The following is a 16,512-nucleotide window of genomic DNA, read 5'->3' as shown; positions in this document are numbered from 1 at the left end:
TGTATCGGCACCTGGAGATATTTGGTGATTTCTGAATAACTATGTTAAAACATTCATAAATCAAAATGTGAGAGTGTGAACAAAAAGCATACATTTGGCTTTTGTGTGGTTTTGCTACAGAGATTTATTTTGTTTGATCATTCATAACACCTGCTTCTTTTCACATAAACACATGCAAAACTTGTGTTAGCTACTAAAAAAATCCAGTACTCTTTTTTGTTTCTTAATGGTTTATCAATACTCTAGTAATAACGAAAAACATAAGAAATGAGACTGCACTGCATTTGTAGGTAATTAGTCTGTGGTTTATTTCTGTGTAAACTGCATTTCCAATTTATTGAAAAGCAATGTGGTTTATAAACAAAAATTACTCACATTGTATTCCATCATAAAAAGACTATTGTAACACTAGAACAAAGGCATGCACACAAATTTTCTCATTAACAACACACAGATATTGAACATATACAATCCCCAGAGAGAATTGAAAGATGAGTGGAAAAGAGGAAAAGTTTCTTGTGTGGAGTTTCTTCTTCTTCTTCTTCTTCTTTAGTAAAACTAAAGAGATTAAATATTTTACATTGAATAAATGCAATGTTCCTTGTGCTAAATCACATCAGATGTTATCGTAGATCAATCAGAACAACAATAAAAGTACAAAGACTAATGAAATTGTACTTTGTAGAACATTCAGCTCAGTGTAACAGGAATTATAAACAGTTCCCCACCCATGGAAATAGCAAAAACCAGGGGGATGGGCATGGAACACCTGCCTGCAGAGAAGAACCAACAGCTGCTGAACAAAGAACAAAACACAAGCTGTAAAGAAAAATTGAGATGAAACCTCTCAAGTCTGCTACAACAACCAGTCTAGACTGAAAGTCCTAACCTTTCCCAGAAATCCAGCCTGCCCACTTCTTTGTTTGTACTTCTTGAAGAAAAATGATCCCTGACTCACCTTATTCATCCTAAAAATTACTTCTTTCCTGGAGTTATAAAGCTGTTTTGGTTGACTTATTTCAAATCAAGAAAATTGTGAAGGTGAATACAATATATTCAGATTGACTTGAAAGCTTCTAAGCCTGTGCTACAAGCTGAGGTAGAATACTACTCTGACACTGTTGCTGCTTTTGCTGTTGTGGGTTTTTTTAGATCCAGAAGAAATGATACTTCATTGTCATTCACAAGCCTGTGTTCTGATCCAATGCCATTAGCAGCTATAGTGACCGTGTAAGCAAAGCTAAAAGTGAAATAAAAATTAAATTGCAAATAAATGCTAAGGAAGACAATCACAGAAAATGTTATCCAACTGGACATTAGAGAAGTAGTGTCAAGAAGGACAGACTCAAATTTTCTTCCTTGCCTTCAAGCCTTCTTGGCAGAATGGGAACACTACATTTGAGTCATGTCAGTACTTTCTGACAGAGTTTTACTAAAAATTACTTCCTTATCTGAAACCAAATTTTAAGCAGAAGTCTAGGCACCTGAGCAAATTTCTGAAATCCCACCCTGCTGTGGATGTTTTTAGCACAAATCCAGGATACTTGGTCAGACCACAGTATACTCAAAAGTCATGCATGGTGAGGAGCGCTACTCTTTCAAGAAGTGTGCAGTTCAGCCCCTAAAGAAAACTTTACAAACTTTCTGGAAGAGTCTAGCTGTCCCTGCAGACTGAGAGGGAAATTGTGGTAACAAGGCTCCAGGCTTAGTCATGTCCCCATGTTATGAAAGTCTACATCTTTGTCCTCAGCAACATGGGAGTAGTCACATATTTACTGTATTTCACTGGATTTTTGGGAGGGAATTAGTTTAGGTCACTTTACAGAACAGACAGTATTTATTAAGTCTGCTCCCACCAGCAGGTATTAATTACTATTTTATTTTGTAAATAATTTGTAGAGTTCTCTTTCAGCTGCACTTATGGTTTTCCAAAGAAAGGAGCCTGTTAGTAGCTTCAGAAATGTCTCACTAAGCCTCCAGTTATTTGTGTCTGTCAAGTTCTCCAAGCTGGAAATGGAAGAGTTGCGTTAAATACCCCTATTAACTTTCCAACATGTGACTCAAAGCAATTTCTCTGTCTTTGATTAGCTAGAAGTACATCTGCAAAGTTGAGTTTACAATACACCACATAATCTCAAATGCAGATCTTCTTCTGCCATCTGGACCATACGTGTTAGTGTCAACAACAGCAATAAACAATGCAAGACACAGCTCACATAAACATTTCAGAATTCATAAGCTTAATCATTGTTCAGAAGTTGGACCAAGCTATGACTAACCTCTTCAGCAGTATAAGCCCTCGGCTTACTGACTTTGAAATACAGCCAGAAGAAAGCATATCCAAAACCTGAACCTAGAGATAAAAGGGAATTTATGTGGCATAACAATGATATGAACAGCTATAAACAACTTTTAAAGTTGGTCAACTATGAAACTGAAGTTGTGTTGAATTGGAAGCCTTGCTGAGTGGCAGTCTCTGCTAGCACTGCAAATGCTGTTGCTCTTGCAGGATAAAACTATTTTAATTTATTTCATTATCTACTTATTTTCCAGACCATTGATGTCTGCTGGACTGTCTGTGCTGCTGCCCCTCTAACCTCTGGCATTTCAAAAGGATTCTGGCAACAGCATCTGTGGGTAAAATTGATTAAAAAGTTGAACTTGGGGGAAAAATATCTCAAGAAGTAATCAGTGGAAAACATTTCAGAAAGCAGAGCCTAGAAAATGTCTGTAAACCTGGTCTGAACAAACAAATGCAAGGTGCTCACACACAAGTGCCCATGTGACTGATGACACATGGGTCAGAGCCAGAGTACTAACAGCTCCTGAGGCCAGGGACATTCTCAACCACCTCCCTCTATTCTGTGATTCCCAATCGTGAAAACTTGACTGCCTTTAAAAGGGAAGAACCACAGCATATTCTCCAGTCTGACAGCAGTCTAGACATGCCCTTCAGCTATATTTAGATTTTTGGTCACAGACAGAAAGTAAGAGGGTTTTCCAGCATTTCAGATAATAAACTGAACTAACAAAATTTGTTTTCTCTTCATTTCTCTAAATAGACATTAGGTGAGAGATAAACAAATTCTAGTATTTCCAGTCCACTCTATATAAGATTGAAATGTTTCTTGTATAATATTTTAGACAAAACCCATGCCAAGCAGGAATTCCTTTAGCTCATTCCTCAGTCAGAAGTGTGACAGCAAAGATCTATTTAGCACCATACATGACACTGCATGTACTTGAAAAAATCATCTACCAAAAATAGCTGTTAGTATTCAGAAAGAAAGGGATAAATCCACTCATACTAAAGACAAAAAGAAAATCTATCTTTTTAGACTACTGTATATTAGCAAACTTTCCTGTTTCCTCCTTTGGGAGTTACATAAAGATCATTGACTTAAGGAAGCTAGGAATTATTGCTGAAGAAAATTCTGCCTGGTTTTCCTTAAGAAAGTAGCAAGTATGAATTATATAACTCCCAGAAGAATATCTGTTTATAATATGTGGTCTGAGTCCTAAAATTCAGCCCTATACAACCTTGTTAGTACAAACAAGTAGAGATAACTATCAAATTTTTTTTTATCTGATCTCTAAACCAGTGAAGGTCAAACTGTCCTCCAAAGTCTTTCAGACAATCTGCTATTTTGCACCAATATCTGGATATTGGTACATAAGCACACTTTCCAGAGGCATTTGGTTAATGCACTGTTCTGGGACACACTAAATAGAAAAGACAAAAAAACAAGAGGTAAATTAGATGTTGTATGTTAACATAGATTTCAGTGACCATGTTGTAACAGCTAAAAGAAAGTTGCTGTGCTTTGATATTATATTTAAGATACTCCTTCTACAGCCTGTTCTTCCCAATACTCTTGTTATGACTCTGTCTAAACCTCCAGGTAGACTCAGGGTTAACAAAGATTTATTAGCATAAGGATCTAATTAGTAATCTAAATAAACTGGCAGAAGCTACAAAGTGCTTTTAGGGGCTGAAGTCAGAAAGGAACATTGCAGGGCTTCATCCAGCCCAAGATAAGTGATACAGCATAACTGGAGCTGAACTCCTAGGTAGTTCTAGTTATAAAGCTACTGCTTAAAACAGAAAATATATAGAGAATACTGTAAGTTTGTTAAATTAATTGATAATGAATTGCTAGTTGTCCAACTGATGCTTGTGTGTGTTTGCTGAAAAATCGTTGACTGTTGTCCATTCTGTCACGTCCTCATGCAGAGTCCAGAGCAACTCCTGTTTTGTGGATTTTTGAAACATCCACAGTTTACTATTGTTAATATGAAAGTTTCCAAAAGCAAAAGTCCTTGAAATATTTTAATATCTTCTCAGAGAAAGAAGCCCAAGGAAGCTGGAATGCTCAAATGCAGTAGAATGCCTTTGACCATATCTGCTGCAAAACACAGACATGACAGTGAAAGATACCAACCAGGAAAAAACCCAACCATTGCATTCAACTTTTTTGAGTGCCCTACCTATCTGATTCATTAAAAACTCAAATATCTTTTTTTTTTTTTTTCCTAATTAAAAAGCATACGTTTTGATTGATTTTGAAACAGCTGCATCAATTAAATTCAACAGAGACATTTTCTTAGGTATGTATATCTAGGATTAAGTGTCCTTTTCTTTCTTTACCAAAAATTGCAAGCCTCCAGAATCTGGATGTCTGAGACAATCAGATGGTTACAATAAAGGTAAAAAATTTAAATAATTTCTCCAAAACTGCTGTCTATTTTGAGATTAAAGCCAAGAATCAATAACCTGTGAAGTCAACCATAAAAAACAATCATCACTAATCAACACAAAATCATTGTCCACATGTTTTGTGGAGTAAAATGGCTCATCACAACTATTTTATCATGTGCCTGTAATCCAAACCGATAGCTGGCATGTTTCTATGACAGGCAACGGAGATTACAGAGACTGATTGCTCTAAACAATACATGCTAATGGAATGGTTTGCTAATTTTTCCAAAGTAGGCTGATTTACAGCAGCTGATCCAAAATATAAAATTTGGGGGAATTTTTCCTGATGTTTTTTATAGAAAAGATGTTGTAGAATATGCTCAGCATATTTTAGGTGTACACCCAAGAAGGAATATGTAAATAAAATATTTCAGACTGGTGTAAATTCATGGATTTGAATGGAATGATTCTATATATACACTAGACTTAAGTGGAATTAATATTTATTTACATGTACCACTTGTTTGGAACAAAGATACAAACTCCTGCATGTGATCCAAACATATTTGTCTCAAAAGCACCACACAATTTCTCTAATTACAAACATCTATTTTAATTTCTATTACCATAACACTTAGGATCTCCAGACATGGTCCAAAAGCCTGTTTTGTTGGGAAGAGTATCGTCTTCTAACAAGAAAATAATCCCTGTCCCTGCATTGTGAGGCTAGAGAAGAAAAGGGAAGAATGCTAAAGACATACAAATGTCAAGGTTTCCAATCGTTTCAGTAAATCTGCAGTCCAGCCATCCAGAGAGCTGCTCCAGTCCTTGTCCAGCTGCTTTGCCCATCCATGGTATCACAACAAAGCAGAATTTTAAGGTATATGTACACACTACATAAACAGAAAAAATATGGAGGTTAAGGCAACAGCTATTTGCCATTACTGAATTACCTACATTTGCATTTCATTACTTGAAAAATATTATGTCAAAAAAGTACCAGTGGTAAATAATGCCATTCAAAGGAATGCAATATGTACAGGTGATGATAAAGTGTGGTTTAAATTCAGTAATTTAGTATCATGAACAAAAAAAACTGAACTAAATTTTTATACCATTAACCCATGAAAATTTCAATACCAAGACTGTATTTTTAAGGAATTCATGTGAAATTACAAGACTAATGTGACCAAATAAAAAGATTATAATAAAGAAACAAATACTCAAAATTTTTTTAAGGGAATTTTGGAAAATTTTAAGACCTTAAAAATATCTGGAAACAAATAGTTAATTTAAAATAATTTCTGACTAAATTTCTAAGGCTATAAAGCATTTTAGTTTTTCTACAAATACGATATTCCATGCAGATGACGTGACTAATGCTGATAGCATGTATATTAATTTCAATGTGCGTTATTTTCCAATCACAAGGGTTCAGCAGTGAATGGAGTTAAAACAGCAATCCAGAATTATTGATTTGTTGACCTATTTAAATCCTAAGCAGTTCTGACATCTCTAGAGCTAATTGCAGACTTGTCTTGGCAATCTGTTCTCGGTTACTACTACCCATCACCAGATTGTCTATGTGCTGCAGGCTCTATGTAACTTCTTTGGCCAAATATTTTCTTGAAGAGGGTTTACAATTTTGACAAGTACTTGAAAATATTTATGCATGAAAGCTACTGCTCATTCTTCCCAAATCATTCATTATTGTCATTGTCAGATCCCCAAATAAAGAGTAAAATCCTTGCTAACATTTAGATTAAAAAAAAAAAAAAATCAAACCCAACAGATCAAAGCAACTAAGTCACACAGATCTGGTATGAAAGTCTATGATGCATGTTTATTACTGACTGCAGTTATTAAACATTTATCCCTTATAACCCAGTAACTGACAAAGGGAATGGGATTTCAATCCACAAGTTGGAACCACAAAAGCTCATAAGGATAGGCCATTTGTGAACACTCTGATTTTTTTTAAAAAAATTAATTTGCAAAAAAAATTAATTTTATGCTACCTACTGTAGTTTGACTCCTTTGTTACATATCTTCCTTGCTGTGTTCCTTTCTTTGCAGAAGCAAAGCAGATGGCTGCAACCATAACCTGTCACCACAACTACTTGTTTCATGAACAACTTTTACAGCTCGCTCAGACTGGTTCTGAATAAAATATTAAAAATATCTGTCTGGGCCTAATGTGTCTTTGACTGAGAATATTTGCAAAAGTTATGTTTTGCATTAATTTTATTAATTTTCAGATAGGACAATAGGTGTTAAATACCAAAGTATTAAAAAACCACTAAATTTCCATTAAAATTATTCAAAGTAACATAAGTTATTTCCCAGTCCCCAGGGCTCAATAGTTAGGAGAGCATTTGCAGATGGCTCATCTGTATAAATGCACAGACAACTTAAATCATGATCTGATATTAAAAAATCAGAGTAGAACTAAAGGTCAGCCAATAAACGGAACTCCCATTTATTTTCAATCAGTTTAACTTCCATGGCAAATTGACATTGTAAACTCAGCATGACTGACAAGTGAACAAGTGAAGTGTAGGCTTCAGCAAAGAAAGGGCAGAAGGAAGTCTGCCAACACAGCATCTGGCACAAAGATCTTTCACCTGACTCAAAACTATGTCCTTCATACTGATGGGGGCACATTCACCAGGGATTTGAGGGGACATGGAGGCATGAAGGGGACATGACAGAGATACAGCCTTCTTGTGTCCCACTCAACCCTCCATATTCTTCCCATGTGTCTTCACATATTTTCTCTGTCCTCTCAGATCCCCTCCACACATCCTCCATGTCCCACTCACTCTCCATGTCCTCAGACCCATCACACCCACATCTCCTCACATCCCCAACCCTCCACGCAGCCATTTCCCTCCTGTGTCCCCAGTGCCACACCTGTATCACCCCTCATCACAATGCCTGCTATGTGTCCCCCCATGTTCTCTTTAATTCCCCATGTGTTTCCAGTGCCACCGCTCTCCTTGTTCCCTCATGCCCCTGCTACACATACCCTCACACCCTCTGTGTCCCCTCACGTCCCTTCACATTTCTGTCATATGTGCCCCCCATGTCTTCTTCATCCCCATATCCCATGTCTCATCACATCCTAACATGTCCTCCCACACTGCCTTCATGACCCCCCTGTGTTCCCCCATTCTGTCTGTGTCCTTGCACATAGAGCACGGGGTGGTGCTGGCCTTCACTGCTGCCAGCCCCACAGGCTGCCCTCTCCTGTGCACCTCTCTGTCTCTCCCAAAGCCCTAGGGATTTCTCCAGCACGCTGCTAGCCAGGCAGCCAGTAGGTTGCCTACTGTTGCAAAGGGTAAGGACTCTGCCTGCCCAGGTATGAGTGGCAATGCACGACTTTGCATTACGCTCTTGGTACACCTATGCTTTTCCACAAGTGTAAGACAAAAGGCTTGTATGGTTCTGTTGTTAAAAGTCTTGCAAGATTTCCTTATCTCCTTTGCCCTTCAGAGCATGGAAGCATAGGGCTCCCACCCTCTAGTCTCCTAAATGAGTTTAAGTCTGCTACTCACTTTCATTGATCTCCAATTGTTCATGGTTGCTACAGCCAACACTGACGATTGTCATATTCCCAACCACATCCCTATTATTAAACAGGTGATCCAACTGTGCCTCACCTTTGGTTGGTCAATCCATTTATCTTTATCAAGATGTTACCATTTACACCCTCCAGCAGTCTTCTCAACTGATTGCAACTTGCCATGTTGCTCTTTCAGCAGACATTAGAGAAGTTAAATTCTCCCCAGCAGGTTATGTTTTTGATGCGGAGACTTCCTCCAGTTCTTTAAAGAAGATTTTTGTTGACTTGGATCTTGCTTGGGTGGAAAGACAAAATGCAACAAAATATTATAAAATTACAGAAATATTTTGATTGATAACAGAATTTTTTTTCTGGCTGACTTTTTATGCTTTCTAGATTTCAGCCTTTTATCTCAATTCAGAGCAAAAAAGTTTATTTTAAAATCTTGACTTACATCCTAGAACAAAATAAAGCAAAACAAAGAAACCCCCTTAATTAAATAAATATAAGCACAAAAGCCAATCTACTTTGTTTTCTCAACACATTCTGAAAAGCAGACTCCAGAACAGTTCCCTGAAGAGAACTGAAATAAGCCATGGAAAGAGCCAGAGAAGAAAAAACTGGAGCTATGTCTTGAGGAAACATTTCCTCAGGGTTAATTACCTTTTCTACATCACACCGCTCTTCACTACATAAATAACAAATTGACAATTTTTCTAACCTCAGCTGTTTTCTTTTCCTTTCTAAAGGCCAATGAAACATTAGGAAAGGTATCCTACATGCTTTCTTCAAAAGGATTGCTGTTTGCCAGTCATTATGAAGGGGAAAATAAATAGCCTAAAAGAGGACTATGAGAGGACCAGCAAGAGAAATCTGGCCAAAAGAGAGGAAACAACCAAACAAGCCAGGTCTGTTCTGCTTACTGGACCCTGTTCTGCAGCTGGCAAAACATTAGAAAATAAAATTATTTCCTGATATTTTAATTTCCCACTGGAGTATACTATTGTAAACTTTTCTTTTTGGTAAGATATGTTTTGTAGATTTATTTTCTTTGTATAGCCAAGTTAAAAAAACTTAAGAAAAAAACCCTGACACATGCTGATTGGTAAAGCTGCCCTTTCTTCATGTTCAGATGACCTGGTTAAGTCTTGTCATCACTAGAGGGAAGAAACTGCATCCCTGCATAGAAAGACATATTTTCTGGATACTTTACCATCAGCCCTCATACTGAACTTTGGAAAGCCAAATCAACTGTCACATACTGATAGGAACATTGATATGAATTGAAATGAAGTCTGTATGAATAATATAAGACAGATGTTTGCTCACTGTTACCCAACTAATCCCAACCATCACAACAGCATGTGGCAAACACCTGCTAAGGCCTGCCTTGTCTTGGATGTGCTCTTCGTCACTAAAGGAAATTTCTTGCAGCATCCTGTGGTAAACTAAAAAGCAGAAAGACCTTCAAATGACAAGATACTTGTCTCAAATTACACAGAGAACTTGTCTTTTCCAGTCACAAGGTCCCTGTTTATTTTGTTGGGTTTTTTTAAATACCACTGAATAACCAAGCAGTATTAAACACTTTCCAAAAACAAGCTTCCTTCATACAAGAAAGCTCTGAACATGACATGAGGGTGCCAAGGAATTAAGTCTTACCCATTTACAGGGTAAGACCTCAACCACAGTACAGCCCAGAAGCAGAATAGTAAAGAAGGATAGAGTTTTGAATCCAGCAGAAGTGATAACAACCTCCCTCCCTCTCAGTCCCTCCATTTCGACAATAGCACTTCAGTCCATTCTTCCCATTGTCCTTTCCAACACTTCTGTAAACACAGGCAAAAGTAATTGTTCTGAATTTATGCATCACAGACTCATCTGCCCACTGTGGACAGTTGAGCAGCCACTATTTTCATCAAAATAAGGGAGGATTAAGAGCATTTTTGGATAAACAGCACAATACCCAAAATGGAAATAATCCCATCCCCAACTAGCACATTTTGTGCAATAGACTAACTGCAATTACAGATGCCTTGAAAATATAGGGAAAAAATAATAAAACAAGATAGAGTGTGTGAGAGAAAACACCAGACTGTTCCACTGATATGGAATGGGAATTACCTCTGCTAAGAGGCCTGTGATGTCTATGCAAGACTTTCCAAGGACTGACTAATAATGCCTTCTAAATGTTCATCCATTTCACTGGCATATCCTCCAATTTTTGTACTCAAACCTTTCTAATGGCATCACACTTCATGTACTCCAGTTGGTCTTGCGATCATATAATTTCCTGCATTTTCCTTTCTAATCCCACACAAGAAGAAACAAACTAGCATGTGGGAGGATATTACATTTGTAAAGAGAAGGCAGAAGTGAATGTCTTGCAACTAGTAATGCAAACACTGGGGAGCTTCATTTTCATATAAAGCATGGTTTTTAGTTTAATTCAACTACATGCGCTTCAGAGAAGTTTTTCCTGATTTAAATTCACAGGAGTGGAGAATCAGGCTATCACTTACTGATTATCCTGTTGATCTCCAAATAGCTCTTTATGTAGTTGATTTACTGAAGTGTAACTTGAAGCACAAATTAAAATAATATATCCAAACAAGGGACACACTTCCAAAAATGTAGCAAGCCATGTGAGACAAAGATTTCATAAAACTATATAGTTTTTTGTTCAGGATAACACAAACAAGATAAATTGCTCTTCACATTCAGATATTTTTCAAGTTCTATGCTGGGATAATCACTTTTCTCTACATATTGCCCAAATTAAAGAACTTGTCCATTCTTTAAAATACATTCATCAAAGGCTTTCAATGTAGAGAAATAGAAAAAAATTATTCCACTTATACAGATGGGAACCTAGGTAGACAAACTAGGAAAAACATGCGCCATGGCTTTTCTATGGATTTGGAGGAGTAAAGCTTTTCACACATTCTCATGGAGAAATTGGTTTTTCATAGCTCGGATGGGTGTGCTCTGCTGGGTAAAAAGCTGGCTGTGCCCAGAGAGTGGCGGTGAACTGAGTTATACCCAGCTGGTGGTGGTAACTAGTGGTGTTCATCATGGCTCGGTATTGCAGCCAGTCCTGCTTTTTTTTATCAGTCATCTAGATGAGGGAATCAAGTGTACCCACAGCCAATTTGCAGATGACAGTACATTGGGAGTGAGTGCTGATGGAGGGCAGAAAGGCTCTGCAGAGGAATCAGGACAGGCTGGATTGATGGGCTGAGACCAGTGTTGTGAGGTTCAACAAGGCCGAGTGCTGGGTCCTGCCCTGTGGTCACAACAACCCCAGGCAGTGCCACAGGCTGGGGCAGAGTGGCTGGAAAGTGACCAGTGGAAAAGGACCAGGGAGTTCTCGTCAACAGCAGCAGAGGTTGAGCCAGTGTGTGCCCAGGTGGCCAAGAAGGGCAGATGTCATTTCTCATTATAATGTGCTCAAAACAAATACTGAATGCACATAATCCCAGTGCAACTGCACCAAGTGATGCCTGAGGAACCTAGTGACTGGGGTGTGATCCTCACATTTCCACAAAGCTATCCATCAGACCGACCATGTTCAGGTGCTAGAGAATGGGGACAAGCTTCTCTATCAAACACAGATAAAAGCTTTTTTGGTTTTTAAGGAAAAGAAAGCAGAGAAAGACTCAATAGCACTAAAGATACTTCTTATAAAGTCTAAAAAGAGAAACAAGAATGAGCTGGTAAATAATTTGGCAAAGAATAAAAGAAATCTGGCTGTGATGTTTTCAGAAGGATGAGTGAAAATTGTTAGATCTGAGCAACAGAAATATTTATAAGGAGAGGAGAGGACCAGTTAGCTGTCTTGAAGCAAGAGACATGTTGAAAAGGAGTAGGATGTTGACTATGATGTCTAAGTGTCATCATTAGGTGAGAATATTGAGTACTAAAGCCGTAACACCGATTGGGAAGGTTATTAGATAAGACAAAAGGAAAATACCAAGAAAGGAATTGTGATTCCCGAACGTCAGGCTGAAGTTTAGACTAGATATAGTGCTAACACATCTAAGATTACTAATCATGTTAAAAAGTGTGGCTGAAGGCTCAGACAGTTTTCATGTCTGTAAACAACATTTTGCTTGCACAGAAAATACTGGCTGCAAGAACAGAGAACTATTTAGTGGCTACCAGCATAGTGAAGACCGAGAGAATACAATGATCTCCATGACTTCATCCTCCAGCAGAGGGAATAAGTTTCTCTAGCTGCACAAGGAAAGACAGACACCAAGTTGTGCGAGCCATAGAGACTTCTATTGTCCACTTTGATCAACAATCAGCTGAAAAACCACCTCATCTAGCTGGTGCCTTCAGAGGTTTCTTGAATGCAGGGAACCACCCTGAGCCCTGCTCCCCACCATCCCTGTTCCCTTCACACATACTACAGGAGAAGCTGAATTATATATGTGAAGAAATAAAAAGTTCTGTAAACCATGTCAGAGGAAATTCTTTGTGTTTCCTAGAGAGGCAGCTTACACTTCAGGGAGAGGCAAAACACCTCAAGAAATCTCTCTCAAGTGAGAGAATTCAGTTTGTTTGTGATTTTATGATGTAATTTGCTCTGGTTTGTTTTATTTAAAGAAATCCCTATATAATGTGTCTTTCACGACAGAGTTGTTCCAAACTTTTTCCCTCAGTTTCTTGTAACGAGGGAATTAGAACCCAAAAAAAGAACTCTAGAAATGTCACATTCCTTCAAAATCTCGCTGCTTCATGTGTGTTTTTGAGAAGTAGCTCCTGTTTTTTCTGACAAAAGGAATGTTTCACTTCTGTTAGCACTGCAAAGCCAAATACAGTGTAGAAAAGGGAGCTGGCCTCAGGCCATCCTTGTGCATCAGCAACAGCACTGTCACCTAATTTGCATGCACAGAACAATTATGATGAGCAAGGATAGAAGAGGCAGCCTGGCTTTTAGATTCAATTTTTTACATGAAGAATTTTCAGTAGGAAAAAAATGTCTTTTATTCTAAGCCAAATGTGATCAGAAAGTAGTTTAGAAAGAAGTCACGCCTATATTCATTTTTCTAGTAATAATATATATCAAGGTAATAATCAGAAGTAAATAGGACAGAATTTTTCTAAGCCTGGAATAATCAATTAGTTCTATAATTCTCACAACCTAACTTCTGACTGCAATTGCATCTATGTTTATAAAAAGAACTATTTCGGCTAAAAGAACATTCAGCTAAAAAACTAAAAAAATAACAAAAAACAAACAAACAACAATGAGACAAAGATATTAGGAGGTGACAATTACAACATGTGGGTAAAAGAAACAGGACAGTGGAAGGCAAAATGTGCATTTCAGAGGGCTTATAATGTTCACTGAAAATGAATGAATATTTATGAAATTGCTATTAAACTTCAAATAAAAAATTACGTTTCTTCTTCCCTTCTATTCAGTGTCTTTGTTTAACATCTTTAGATGTAAAATATACATATGAAACCAAAATCTGTGTCTGCACAGGCTTCATTGCTGGGTTGTTTTTTTTTTACTCTGCTGATATTATCTTTGTAATCTACTATGTTTCCAAGGAAAAATCTTTTGCTATTAACAGAGACAAGTAACAGAGGGAAATAACATAAATCAGGCCTTTTGAACTGCATCTTGCTCTGCTGATTACCACAGATGAGTGGGACAATATTTCATTATCTTAAGGAAAATATTTTCCTTTGAGGACAGACACAACCTGTAGTCAGTTATGCTCACAAGAGGAAGAGCAACAGGATGGGCAGCTGGACCATCACATCAAAGACACTGTTATGACTTCCTGAATTCCAAAGTGGCTCAGTTCAAAAGTAATGTAGAAGTAGTGCTATATAGGAGGCCAGACTGACCTTCATACAAGTCTTCATCTGGTTCTCAAGTGAGGCTTCCACACCGAAAAACTTAACTGTCTATTTTGACCCAATGATTTAACAGAATAGTCTGTCACTGGAGAGAAATGAGAACACAACCCAGACATTAGAAAAGTGTCATTTAAGTGAACTCATGTAAGAAGTGCTTGAGCATACACATCTGTTTTTTCTGAAACCTGCACCTTATTCCTACTCATTTCAAAAAGCAGTGGCTACATCTGCTAATAAATAAATAACCACAATGCCAGGTCTATTGTCTATTTCTCCTTTTATTTGCATTAGAGAGTCTTTGATCCTGAGGCAGAAATCAGATTTTAGTCAAGTCCAGACAATGCTATGGCCCAGGATGAAGTTCTTGTTCTAAATATAAATTATAGCAGTCACATTTCAACTTTATTTTATAGTTAAAGAAAGAACAAATGAACAAAGAATTGAAGGAAAAAAGAAAATTTAACTTTGCACAAGATACACAACTTAGCTGTAATGATCATATAAACAAAACCTCTTCAGCACTGAGAAACTCTCTGTTGGCTTATAAGTATTTTTCATATTGCCTTTGTTTTACTTCCATGTCTTACAGGCATTTTTTCTAGGATCATCCCGAAATAATCCCTGCAAACATCTGTTCAGAAAGAGTTGGGATCTACAAAATCTCTTCAGAACAATAAGAAAGCTCTCTGCTTCAAAAGATCTGCAAAGTTCCTGTTTTGTATTTGTAGGTTCTGAACAGGAAAGAAAAAGAGCAGAAAATAATTGTAAGGATATACCCATATGAGGATTAGTAAGAAAAGGGGAGATTTCTGGATGTTTTCTGCTTTTGTGAATACTTTCTTAATATTTCATCTTTTCCCACTTTTTTTCCTAAAATTACTGGTTTTCTGTTTTGCTATTTGTTTTCCCTCATATGTCACTTGTCTTTCTAGCTATCTATTCATTCCAAATATTACTTCTTCCCAGCTGGTACGGTACTTTGAGTCGTTCTGATTGGCTCTATACTTTAATATGACCCATGCCTGCCCTTAGACTGGCCAGTGACCTTCACAATGGGCTTCCCAAACCATGAAGAATTTGTCTCTCCCCAATTTGACATTCATTGCAGCCTGCCAAGCTTCAAGACATTACTGCTTCCAAGATCTCTGGGTCACCGCATGCAGAGACGGAGAGAGAACAAACAGGGTCTGTGGAGCTGAGCCTGACCACTCACACCTCTCACGGCATGGTTCCAGTCCACCTGTGCTGCATAGGAAAGGCGCTCCTCTTCCCCCTCTTCTGCTACCCTCAGCTGCCCTTACATGCACAAGGCCCATTTTCCCAGACCTCCTACAGGCTGTTTTCTGGTTTTCTCCCCAAACACTATGTGGTGGTCAAAAATTTCTTGAATACTTAGTATTCCTCCCATTCTAGGACACTTGTCTGTATGCAGCTTAATTTTGTGTTTGTTTTTTTTTTTTTTTTTTGAAGTTGCTGGGGCTTGCATTCCTCTCACAGTTCTGTGTGCTTTTGTTTCTATTCACCAAATGCACTGATTACATGAAATCAAATAAATTATAGCTAGGATGTCTACATTCCCAAGGGTCACATTTCAGGCAACTGTCTGTTCAAAACAGCTTCTTTTGATCTGAAATGCTTATGAGCCTTTAATTCAGGACACTAGGAGATTCAGGAATTTCTGAAAGTAACCTGTACAGCCACATATCTTCTGATTACTAATTGGTAGTATATCATGAGATGGTTTAACAACAGTTGGAAATTAAACTCCAAACATGCCTCTCACCTTCCCCCCACCTCTTCTGATAAGAGAGAGCAAAAGGCAGAGACTGTATATTGAGATAACAATCTACTGAAAGGAAAAAGCAATGGAATAAGAAACTCACAGGAACAGCAGCAGTATTAGCAAAATAAGACTACAAAATGAAAAAGTGCTTTACACACAAAAGGTGTTCACCACCTCAGCTTAGTGATGTGTGGCCACTGGGACAAAGACAAGATGTCGGGTTCTGCCCATAAGTTGTGTCCATGTGTGGTTTTCCCCAGACAAAGACAAGATTATGAGTGCTGCAAGACACAATGGAAAGCAACAATGGATAAATCTTCCAAAAGCCTGATGGTCTCTATTGTGCCACACCACTACTTTGGATGCTGGACTTGATCCTTACGGCTGAGTCCAGCATTGGCACTGCCGCTTTTGACCATTCCCCACGGCTCTCCTCAGCTCCCTTCAGCTTGGCTCCTTTCGGCTCCGGTCAGATTTGGCTGCGCTTGGACGCACCTCCACCACTCTGTTCCCTGCGGATGCTTCTTCAGCACTGCATCTCCAAGCCGCGTTTTGGAGGAACGGGAAAGGACGAGCAGCAGCACA

At 38.1% G+C, this 16,512-nt stretch overlaps 1 long non-coding RNA gene across 1 annotated transcript; it reads right to left on the bottom strand.

Moving 5' to 3' along the window:
* Positions 1-298: 298 nt before the first annotated feature.
* Positions 299-16,512, bottom strand: LOC107215736. Its single transcript, XR_001525220.1, has 3 exons — positions 16,423-16,512; positions 8,362-8,559; positions 299-5,592 (listed from the first exon to the last, which is right to left on the bottom strand). It is a non-coding gene; the product is annotated as an uncharacterized LOC107215736 (long non-coding RNA).

This window comes from Parus major, chromosome Z, assembly GCF_001522545.3.
Source record: "Parus major isolate Abel chromosome Z, Parus_major1.1, whole genome shotgun sequence".
NCBI lineage: Eukaryota > Metazoa > Chordata > Aves > Passeriformes > Paridae > Parus > Parus major.
This window is presented reverse-complemented; position numbering and strand designations above follow the sequence as displayed.